This window comes from Heliangelus exortis, chromosome 4, assembly GCF_036169615.1.
Source record: "Heliangelus exortis chromosome 4, bHelExo1.hap1, whole genome shotgun sequence".
In the NCBI taxonomy this organism is placed as follows: domain Eukaryota; kingdom Metazoa; phylum Chordata; class Aves; order Apodiformes; family Trochilidae; genus Heliangelus; species Heliangelus exortis.
Genome location: NC_092425.1, coordinates 4,639,282 through 4,648,791, shown reverse-complemented (window position 1 = coordinate 4,648,791; position 9,510 = coordinate 4,639,282). Strand labels below are relative to the sequence as shown.

At 37.7% G+C, this 9,510-nt stretch overlaps 1 long non-coding RNA gene across 1 annotated transcript; it reads left to right on the top strand.

Annotated features, from left to right (window-relative positions):
• Positions 1-7,142: 7,142 nt before the first annotated feature.
• LOC139796319 (uncharacterized) lies at positions 7,143-9,223 on the top strand. Its single transcript, XR_011725943.1, has 2 exons — positions 7,143-7,488; positions 8,665-9,223. It is a non-coding gene; the product is annotated as an uncharacterized lncRNA (long non-coding RNA).
• The last annotated feature ends 287 nt before the right edge of the window (positions 9,224-9,510 follow it).

Below are 9,510 nucleotides of genomic sequence, written 5' to 3'. Positions count from 1 at the left end.
CAATCAGACCACAGAAAGAAACTTTAGGAAGGAATTCGACGCTGGACATAGCACTGCATTTTGTCACAGCTCAGCTTGCCAATTATATTGCAAAAACATAATTCTTAAAAACTTAAGCATCAAGTGGTGTCAAACCCTGCTTCTAGTCAAAACAAAAATCAGAGGAATTCAATGGAAAGGCTTTTGTAAATCCAAACCTGAGGACAAAAGAAGCTACAGCTCAGTTCCTACGGGTTTTACTTCCTTCCACACCCATACCTCCCCAAATCCTTTCTAAAAGGTGAGAGGTGTGAGACAGAACCAGCCTCTGCCATAGAATATTATCTCATAACTCTGAAATGCATTAAATGAGGCCAAGTTATAGCCCAAGCTCTAGACAACCCTAAAGGCTTGTGAGTACTAAAAATCTCATAATGGACTTAAGTGATGCATTAACTGAAGATACCTCTGTTTCTACACAGGTAGTTACCATCTGTATCTATCTCCCAAGCTACTTAGAGTTCTGTCCTTGTTCTAAAATGTTTGACTTTGCTATGAGTCTCTTGCGGATGAGTTTCCTCTTGTACCAATTTAAGTCTCTTGCCTTCATCCTGTCTTGAATTTACACCCAGTTTGTAATTTCACTGGAGTAAGACGGTATTTGGAGACAACTAGATTGAGATTGCTCCATTTTACTTTTATGTCAAAATAAAAACCCAAAATTCTCCTCTCAAGGTCTCTTGAAGTAAGACTGAAGTCTTATGTGTAAATCTTGGAACTCTATCTGGGTTTCAAATGTCCAGTATCTGAAGTACAAGTACAGAGTGCTGGTCAGGATGAGTGAGTGGAATTGGCCTTATTTATATTTGTATCTGCCCCAGATTTTTTGAAGACTGGTAAATAGGATTTCAATGAATTATTGAAGTCAGTGTTGTAGCACTAAGATTCACTGGGTGAATCACTGATTCTACTCACCAATGATATCAACTTTTTTTTGGTAAGCAAACAGAACACCATTCTGTCAGAAAATGATGATGCCATTTTCATACACATTGCCCAGCATACAGTGTCAGCAATCTTACTCAGCATCCAGCAATCCCAGGATATTATAATGGAGCCATACAGTCCTCTCTAAACATCATCTAGCATCTCTTGAACAAAAAGAGGAAACCAGAGATATCTTGAGTCAAAATCCACATACCAGTCTTATCTTGAACTGTCTTAGAGCAGTGTTATTTTGCAATTTTCAGTGCAGTTCTTTCTGTAAGTAAATCAGAATGACACCTGTAGCTTTTAATTTTGCCTACGTTTTGCCATTGCCCTTTCTGATTTAATGTACAATTTACCAGGGTTGCTGCTGTGGGGAGGCTGGGAGCAGCATCTCTGGGGCTTAAACAGGTCCAGCAGGCACACTGGGTGTTCTGTACCCTCACAGCATCACATCCCTGCAGCATTGCCCTCTCTGATTGGTCATCATTACTTCCATGAAACTCTGTCCTCTGTTATAACTGCTTCTTATATAAGGTATTTATCTTTGCATTGCAAACAGTTAAGCACATCTCGGCACGTAGAGACCCATATGAAAGAAGTAGGATGCCAGTAAACAGTAAATAAAAAGTAGGATGCAGATTGCCAGAGAAAATTTAAGTCTCCTAAGAGCAATATAGAAGTATAATGAGGTGTTGGTGACAATTTGGCATTTCTCTAGCTTTGGGGAATAGAAGATCAGGGGTCTAGTTGTGCTGAAGAGAGGAAAAGTTCTGCAATGTGGGGATGTGTTAGGAACTGTCTTAAGAGCTGGAGCTAGGAACTAAGTAAAAGAAAGGAAGATAACAGCAGTTAAATAACAAGGTAATGAAGGACAATGTTGTTTATAAAGGGCTGAGGCAAAGAGCCACTTCAATACACATCAAATATGCAAGGTATGGAAATGTCAACATCCTGTTAGATAAATATGTAATTTTGAAAGAATGACAGCTCTGGGGTAAGACAATAGATAGAATCCTAAACTGAGACTAAGGTTGGCCTGTGTTCCTGATGGTCAGCTCCAAAAAAATCCCTATTTGCTATTAGCATCAGGACTCTGCCTTGAGTTGGCTTTTATTTCTGAAGATCTGTATCACCCAGTTCTTTGCTGACCTTCTGAGACATGTGCCTTGATTTTCTTGCTTTGGTAAACACAGCCAGTTTCTGCAGCTCCTACATCTAAATTAATTTCCTTCAAAGCACAGCACTGTTGCATGTGGTAGCAGACTTCGCATAAGAGGTCCTTAAGAATATGAAAACATACATTGGCCTGGAGCAAAGCTTAAATGAAAGCATACATAAATTTAGAGATGGGAATAGAGTGGAGCAGATGGGTACCTTACCCATCGATGTCAAGAACATAGAAACACAGTCCTCATAAAATTATTATTGCTAGTGGAACTATGTATGCTATGGAGATAAATGTCTAAGGACAATAAACCAAAAGAAAACAGAGATGCTTTTGTACATTTACAGAGCATGTTTGCTTCTCCAAGGAGCTCATTTTCTTAAAACTGTTGCTCAAGAATTGCTCAAGTTGATTGAAAATGGCTGATCTCACCTTGATCTGTCCCTCTTGAAAGTGCTGTAGATTGCAGTAACTGGAAAGCTGCCACCTTTACACTCACTTTGGCAAATTGCACTGACCAGAGGTGGAAAAAACAGTCTCAGCATTTGTTGGTGTGCCCTTGACATGTCAAGAAAAATATTATAATTCTTAAACCTTTCCTAAACAGGGAGTGTTAAAGCTGTTAGAAGCAGCTTTGTTAACTTGGAGATCTTCCTCTGGCCAGGCCAAACCCACAGACCCCTTTCCCAGAGAGATCTGATTTAATTCTTTAGATTGGAAATAACAGAAATATGGTTAATGTCAAGAACAGAAGTCTTACTTTCTTTTTTTTTTTTAAAGAGGTGTACCAAACTTGACAGATTGCAGAAGTCAGAATGGGTTTCTAAAATATGTGACTAGAATTCTTGATTTTTATAGCTCGATCTTGTTCCCAACTAAAAATCAGGAGGAGTTTTGCTGCTGACTTCTGCGAGAGAGGAGCAAGGCCTTCAAATTGCATAGTAAAATATTCTTTGTTGCTTTCTTTTTTAATGCCTATATAGATGTAGGCTGGAGTGGGATGAAAGTGTCAGTTTTTACATTTAAGGATTTGTGCTTTATGAGCCTTGATATGTTAATGCTTCCTCTGGGGCTATTCTGGATGAGTGCATTGCACAGGTGGCCCACTGCAATTTATAGGCACAATAATTGAACAAGAGAAATAAGAGACAAGAGTGTTCTCAGCACATGGGATGCAGCTGGTTCAACTACTATAGCAGGAGGAATAACTTCTGTGTGACAGAGTCCTTTTCTAAAACGTAGGAAGGGGACTTTTCCATGGGCTTTTGCACGTGCTGCTTTTTGCACTTCCCCTGCTTGCCTGACATACCCAAGCAAAGCCCTCAGAGTCACTTTGTCATGCCCTTAAATGAGCAATTTAGTCCACTATAATTTATACTGCTAAGGAACTCTTTTAAACCAAACATCTGTTAAACTAGGAATTGACTTGAAAAATGCAGAACTCCCCTGAACTGAACAGTCCCATACTAAGGAGCATTAAACTTAGCAAAATCAAAACATTATGCAAACAGCAAAATAACTCCCTGTTTCAGGTTCTATTAAATTAAACTAAGCTCAAACAAATGTTTTCATTGCTCTCTTATCAGCTGTTTATAGGGTTAACCTGGACTTTTAATGCTGCAAACTGAATGCCTTGACAAATGAAAAAAGCTTTTTCTCGAGGAAACGGGAAGAAGGTGTTAATCTACAGCCATTTGTCTTTCTGAAATGTAAAACCATGAAAAAACCAAATACTGGTACTGTTACAGGCAGGACTTGCTAGGAAAAATTCTAAATTAGGAAGGATATATAGTACAAATACAGGAAATATTTCAGTTTCTGCTTTTTTAAAGCAAAATGCTAATTATGTTTCAATCTTTCTGTGAATTTAAAAAAAGAAAAAAATGTGTTTTTATTCTATTAAGCAATAACAGTTAGAAGATGAAAATCATTTCCTGATTACCTAATAAATAGCCTAATAAATACCTAATAAATCTTGTGTTCTGATGCTACAAGATTTGTGGTGTCTTTCAATCAGGGTTTGAGGAATGAGGGCACCACTCTGCAGCTTCAAAAGTAACTAATTCATTGCTTACTACACATAAAATTTAATTTGTTTCTTTGCATTTCCTGCAACTATACAGTTTTTAAAACCAAGTTTACATTATCACAATCCATAGCATTTTCTCTGGAAGCTGAAGGGGGGAAGTTGAGTTGAGTTTTTATTACTTTTATTTTTAAAATATTCTGCTTTGATTTGTCACACTTTTAATCTAAGGAAAAGGCAGAAGAACTGGCAAATACAGAACTTACATTAATGGGGAAAACACAGATTGGAGACATTGCTCAGCACATGTGGAATGAGGCCATGATTCACTGATTCTTGTGTACTTCTTCATTTAGACAGCTGTAAATGAGCATCACTGTAGCCCCTCTTCATATCTCACCTGGAACTTAGTGCCAAGTTTCACAGTCCTAATTTTGACTAATTTTAATTCTTATACTAACCACTTGAGGTATAATTGCTTCTGCTTGACCACAGTTTACATAAAGACAGAGGGAGACCCTGTCATCTGGTTTTGGCATTAAGGAAGTACTGATGGGTATGCATAAGAATTGCCACTAAAATATTCATTCATCACAGTCTTCACAAAGTTCACTTACATCAACCAGAAGAATTCTGCACATCAAAGTCAAAATAACATCATCACAGCACTGACAGTGGTAGATAATTTACACAAACCCCACCTCTCACCCCTTCCCTGCATTATAACAACAGAACTAACCCAGATTTTTTAAAAAACAGATTTAAAACATAAGAAAGGTTACTGAATCCAAACATCTTACTCATCTGGGACTAGAGAGAAAGAACTGAGCTTAGAAAAAGGTCCACATAATTTCAAAGTCTGCTATTAAAACAGGAAGAGCAGGACCACGGAAATGCCCAAGAAAGGCACAATCACAGTGGTAGTGAGATCAGTGGTGTTCTATAAATTTTCAAGTATTTTAGTAATTTTTGAGAGCACAAGTTGACAGAATACTCAAGCAGATGTCTACTATGAAGCTCCCAACATAGATGACATCTGCTTTGGCATCATGCTGTTTATACAAACTTCACTGGGCACAACAACCTTGGTAGCTGCAGGTATAACTTGAACAATAAGAAGTTTCCAGACACACTCATATTTTATGCTATTCTTATTTTACAGGAAAAACTCTTGGCTGCACTGTGCCAACTGGGGAGTACATACTCCAGCTCTCCTTGGCAGCTGACTTCCCAACCACCACCATGACTTCATTTACAGCAAATCCAAGCATCCACCTTTTCTAACCAGAAGTAAAAACCAGACTATTTCTGAATCTCAGGTTACATCAGATGGAAGAAGAAAATGTCTGTTTATTTTCTGATTGCTAATTACTCATTTTAACTGTAATGAGATGCTTTAAATGAAAGCTGAAAACACTGTAGTTTTTCTGCTAGGCTGCAGGAGTGAGGATTATACTTAGAATTAATTCAGATTGTACCATGCTTAAAAACATTAATTTTAATTTCTGTTATGTATTTATTTTAAGCAGCACTAAACCCACCTCCACCATAAATAGTGATGACATTATTTCAATGTCATCTATCTGAGTGTATCTGAATTTCTTGGAGTTTTGTACACAGCCAAATTTTTACACAGAACTTAAGCAAATTCACGCCTCTAGTTCTAATTCTAAAAATAGATTCTTCAGATTTTTTCCTGAATTGCAGCAAACTTAAAACCCAGCTAAATGCGCTTTATAGAAGAGACATGATGAAAAGAAATTGCTCATCTCCATGAATTCTTCTGGAGCTGCCAGAGAGCAAACAATTCTGCTTTGCTCATTGATTACCCAAATAGTTTCGTGATGACTTGTTAATTTGATAGGTCAAGCAATTTATTAGGTGTTTCCTGTGTTTCCAGCTACAGTCTGCAGAGCAAGGAAACAAGCAGTGTCTGTGGCATGGAAGATGAGTCTGTGTCTGATGAGAGCCATGTGTACCAAGCTCCCATTTTTCATAAGTGCTGTCATTTTACAGATGTATGACCCTCTTCTCCTGGTTACAGAGGAGGCGGGGGCTGGGGGAAGATAATGTACAGAGTTCAGTAGAGAAACCCTTGTAGGCAGAAACACAAATCATGTCATGCAAACCAGAACAGGCTACAGGAACATCACATCTCTTTGCAGAAGACAATAACAGATAGGACAGAGAAAGATGGAGTCTAAGATGATTAGGAAAACAGGAATGGTTAATGGATAACAGCAACGTGGCGCCAAGCAGTTCATTCCATGTCATAAAGATATGAGGCAACACAAACAGAGAGCAGGTAAAAGGTCTTTGAAATTCATCCAGTCAATGCAGATGCAGATTTGTGTTCCCAGTACATCTGACAGAGAATAATACAGACTGTGGAAAAATTAATGTATTCTAAATTAAGGCTTTTGTTTTCTCAGCATCTCTTATTCTCAGCGTGCAGTACATCATCTCCAATTTGAAATTACTTTTTCAGTTTTGTTGTTTTTTGTTTTTTTTTTAAACAGCATTTCCCTGCGAATTCTAAGCATTTTCTTTTGCCTTCAAAAGCAGGGTTAATGTGTATCTTCAGAACTTCATTTCTCTTTTACATGGGACCAGTAAGCTTGAGAAACAGTTTGAAACATATGGGAGTAATTCCACCCCACTCCTCACCTCTTGTGGAGATCCCAGCTCTACTGCTATTGCTGCAGAATTTAACTGGCTACCATTGCAGGGCAAAGACACAGAGGGATCAGTGATGCTAAGCCAAGAAAGCACTCAAAACTCTATTGCAACATATCTGGAGTGTACAGAGTTATTCTATTTCCCCTGAAGATTTCAACGTAGTAGGAAAGATAGAGTTACCTCTAATTCTACTCTGCTTCATTAAAGGCACTTTATCTTTTTTTGTTTGGTTGGTTTTGGGGGTTTTTTTTTTGGTTTTTTTGTTTGTTTCAGCGGAAAATTACTCACAAACTCTCTAGATTTTGGTTTTCAGTTTGTGGCAGCCCAGTTTTGCAGTACTTGGCACATGTGCTACAAAGTCCTAATTTTGGAAGAGCATCGAGAAGTTAATTTGTGATGATATATCTGTTCAGACATGAAGGATTCAGTGTATTCATAGATGAAAAGTGCCTGGGTCCAAGCTATGCCTGACATAGTTTGGGTATTTGAAGGGTAAAAAAATTCCCTGCAGTCCTCAGTTCAACGACTTGGATCCCTGGTATACACAAAATCACAAATACATTTTGGATCTTGTAGGTTCTCAGTAGAAAGCAACAAGGAATGAAGTGAGGACATGACAGAATCAGCCAGAATTTGTCTGAGAATACATGTAAGGAACTTTTGCCCTTTTCATATTTTTTTTTTTTCACACTTTTTTTTTTTTCTTCACCTACTCCTTGTAAGAAAGGCAGTAGTGTGCAGTCACTGTGAAGTGACCACCAGTAAATGGACATAAGTAACAGAAAGCTGCTACTATTGGACATATCACCAAATCTAAATGACAGCAAATACAAGAGTACAGCCAACAGTGTTCATTAACGTACCTGGCTTTAATTAAATATCTTCTTTGGTTGCAAATGTTTACCCTTACTCAGGCAAAGATTTCATTGACTTCAGTGGAAATTCTGACTGTACAAGGAATGCAGATTTTTTTCCCTCCTGTAAACAGTTTCTGTGGAATTGCAGAGAACTCAGCTCCATCGTTCTAATTCACTGTGAACAGAGCTCCACTATATCTCAGTTATCCATAAACATAGGCTCTTTTTCCAGAACAATTGAGATCCATGGCAAAACTCCCAGTGACTTCAATAGCAGCTGTAGCAGACCCCAGGGCTTTTAAAGACCAGACGTGTGATGGTTTAGTGTTCTGTCTACTCCGACTACAGGTCAAACCTTTGGTTTTGTAAAATAGGAAAGAGAAAAAGAATGCATTCTCTGCCTGGTATATGGAAAAAAAATGTAAGCCAGCACTAACAAGCATTCAAAATAAAAAGTGCTACATGGAGAGCATGAACCTCATATCACTCAAAATCAATATTATGTAGTCATCCTATTATAAAATCCAGTCAATAGTGCTTTCTCACAGGTTCCAAATCACTAAATGACACTTAAGCAGATTCATTTGCCCCAGTCAATTACAAATAAAAGCTAAATAGATCAAAATAAGTTATATATAACCTATTATAAAATAAAGGAGGTTATTTGTTACAGAGCTAAGACTAGAATTAAACGGAAAAAGATGTGGTTAACTAGATAACAAAGCTGAGAAAACATATGAATAATCTCTGTATGCCATGATTATATCCCATTTGATAACACTGTCCAAGATGCTGTTGTTTATCCTTTAGATAAATGGTCTAATCAATAGAAACAAGAAGACAAAATAAGAGTAACTAAGAGAGGTGTATTTGTCTCTCTATTGGTACATATCTGTTGAAAGCAAATTGAATTCTACTCAGCAGAAAATACTTTGAGTCTAATTTGCAATTTTTCTTTTGATTTATAGGTTTGAGAAACATCACATCATGGATATGGCAAATATTCAAGCATTTGCTTAGCTAAAAGATAAAGGGCTATAAAGCCAGCTGAGATACGACATAGAAAACATTTAGTATATTACACCCAAAAATGTAGGTCACCTTTCCTCAGAACTAGTAAGAAGTAACATGTCCCCCATTACATAGGGGTTTATGGAAAAAGCATCTGAGTTCTTTTGACCATATTTTGTCCTTGACAGCAGTTTAGAGCAAACTCTAAGAGCTGATACCTTTATGCCAGTACTCTATCCAGAAAAATTGTAAGGGAACATTATCCCTCATCTTGTAAGGGAAGCTTTCACACCTGAATCAGCATCAAGTTCTCATTGTGCCAGGACATGTACAAATACACGTGCTCACCAAAAACTTGCAGCACAGGAACAGCCAAACTCTTTTAATTCTCAAGGCATTTTTAAACATATTTCTCCAGGCAGCTATCCCACTCCAGCTCACTTTACCCCTACCTTTACCACTTGCTGATGAATCTGTTATGATCCAGATCAGTAAAATTATGTAGGTTTAGAAAAACCAAAACACTGCCAACTAAATCTTCCTCTCCCTTCATCTCACCTAAAAAAAGCCTAAGGATTTAAAACATAATCAGGATTATTTCAGTGGCCTGGTTTATAGCCTGGCTCTCCAGACAGTAACCCCAGTCCAGCTGAGGAGGGCACAGCCTGTGATGTGGGATTACAAAGCAAGAGTAAAGGACAGAGAACTTTTCACAGTAGCTTTGCCATTCTGAAAAGAAACTATAACCTAAGGCTGCTTTTTTACTTTGACAAACTACATACTAAGCAGAAATAAGCATGTGA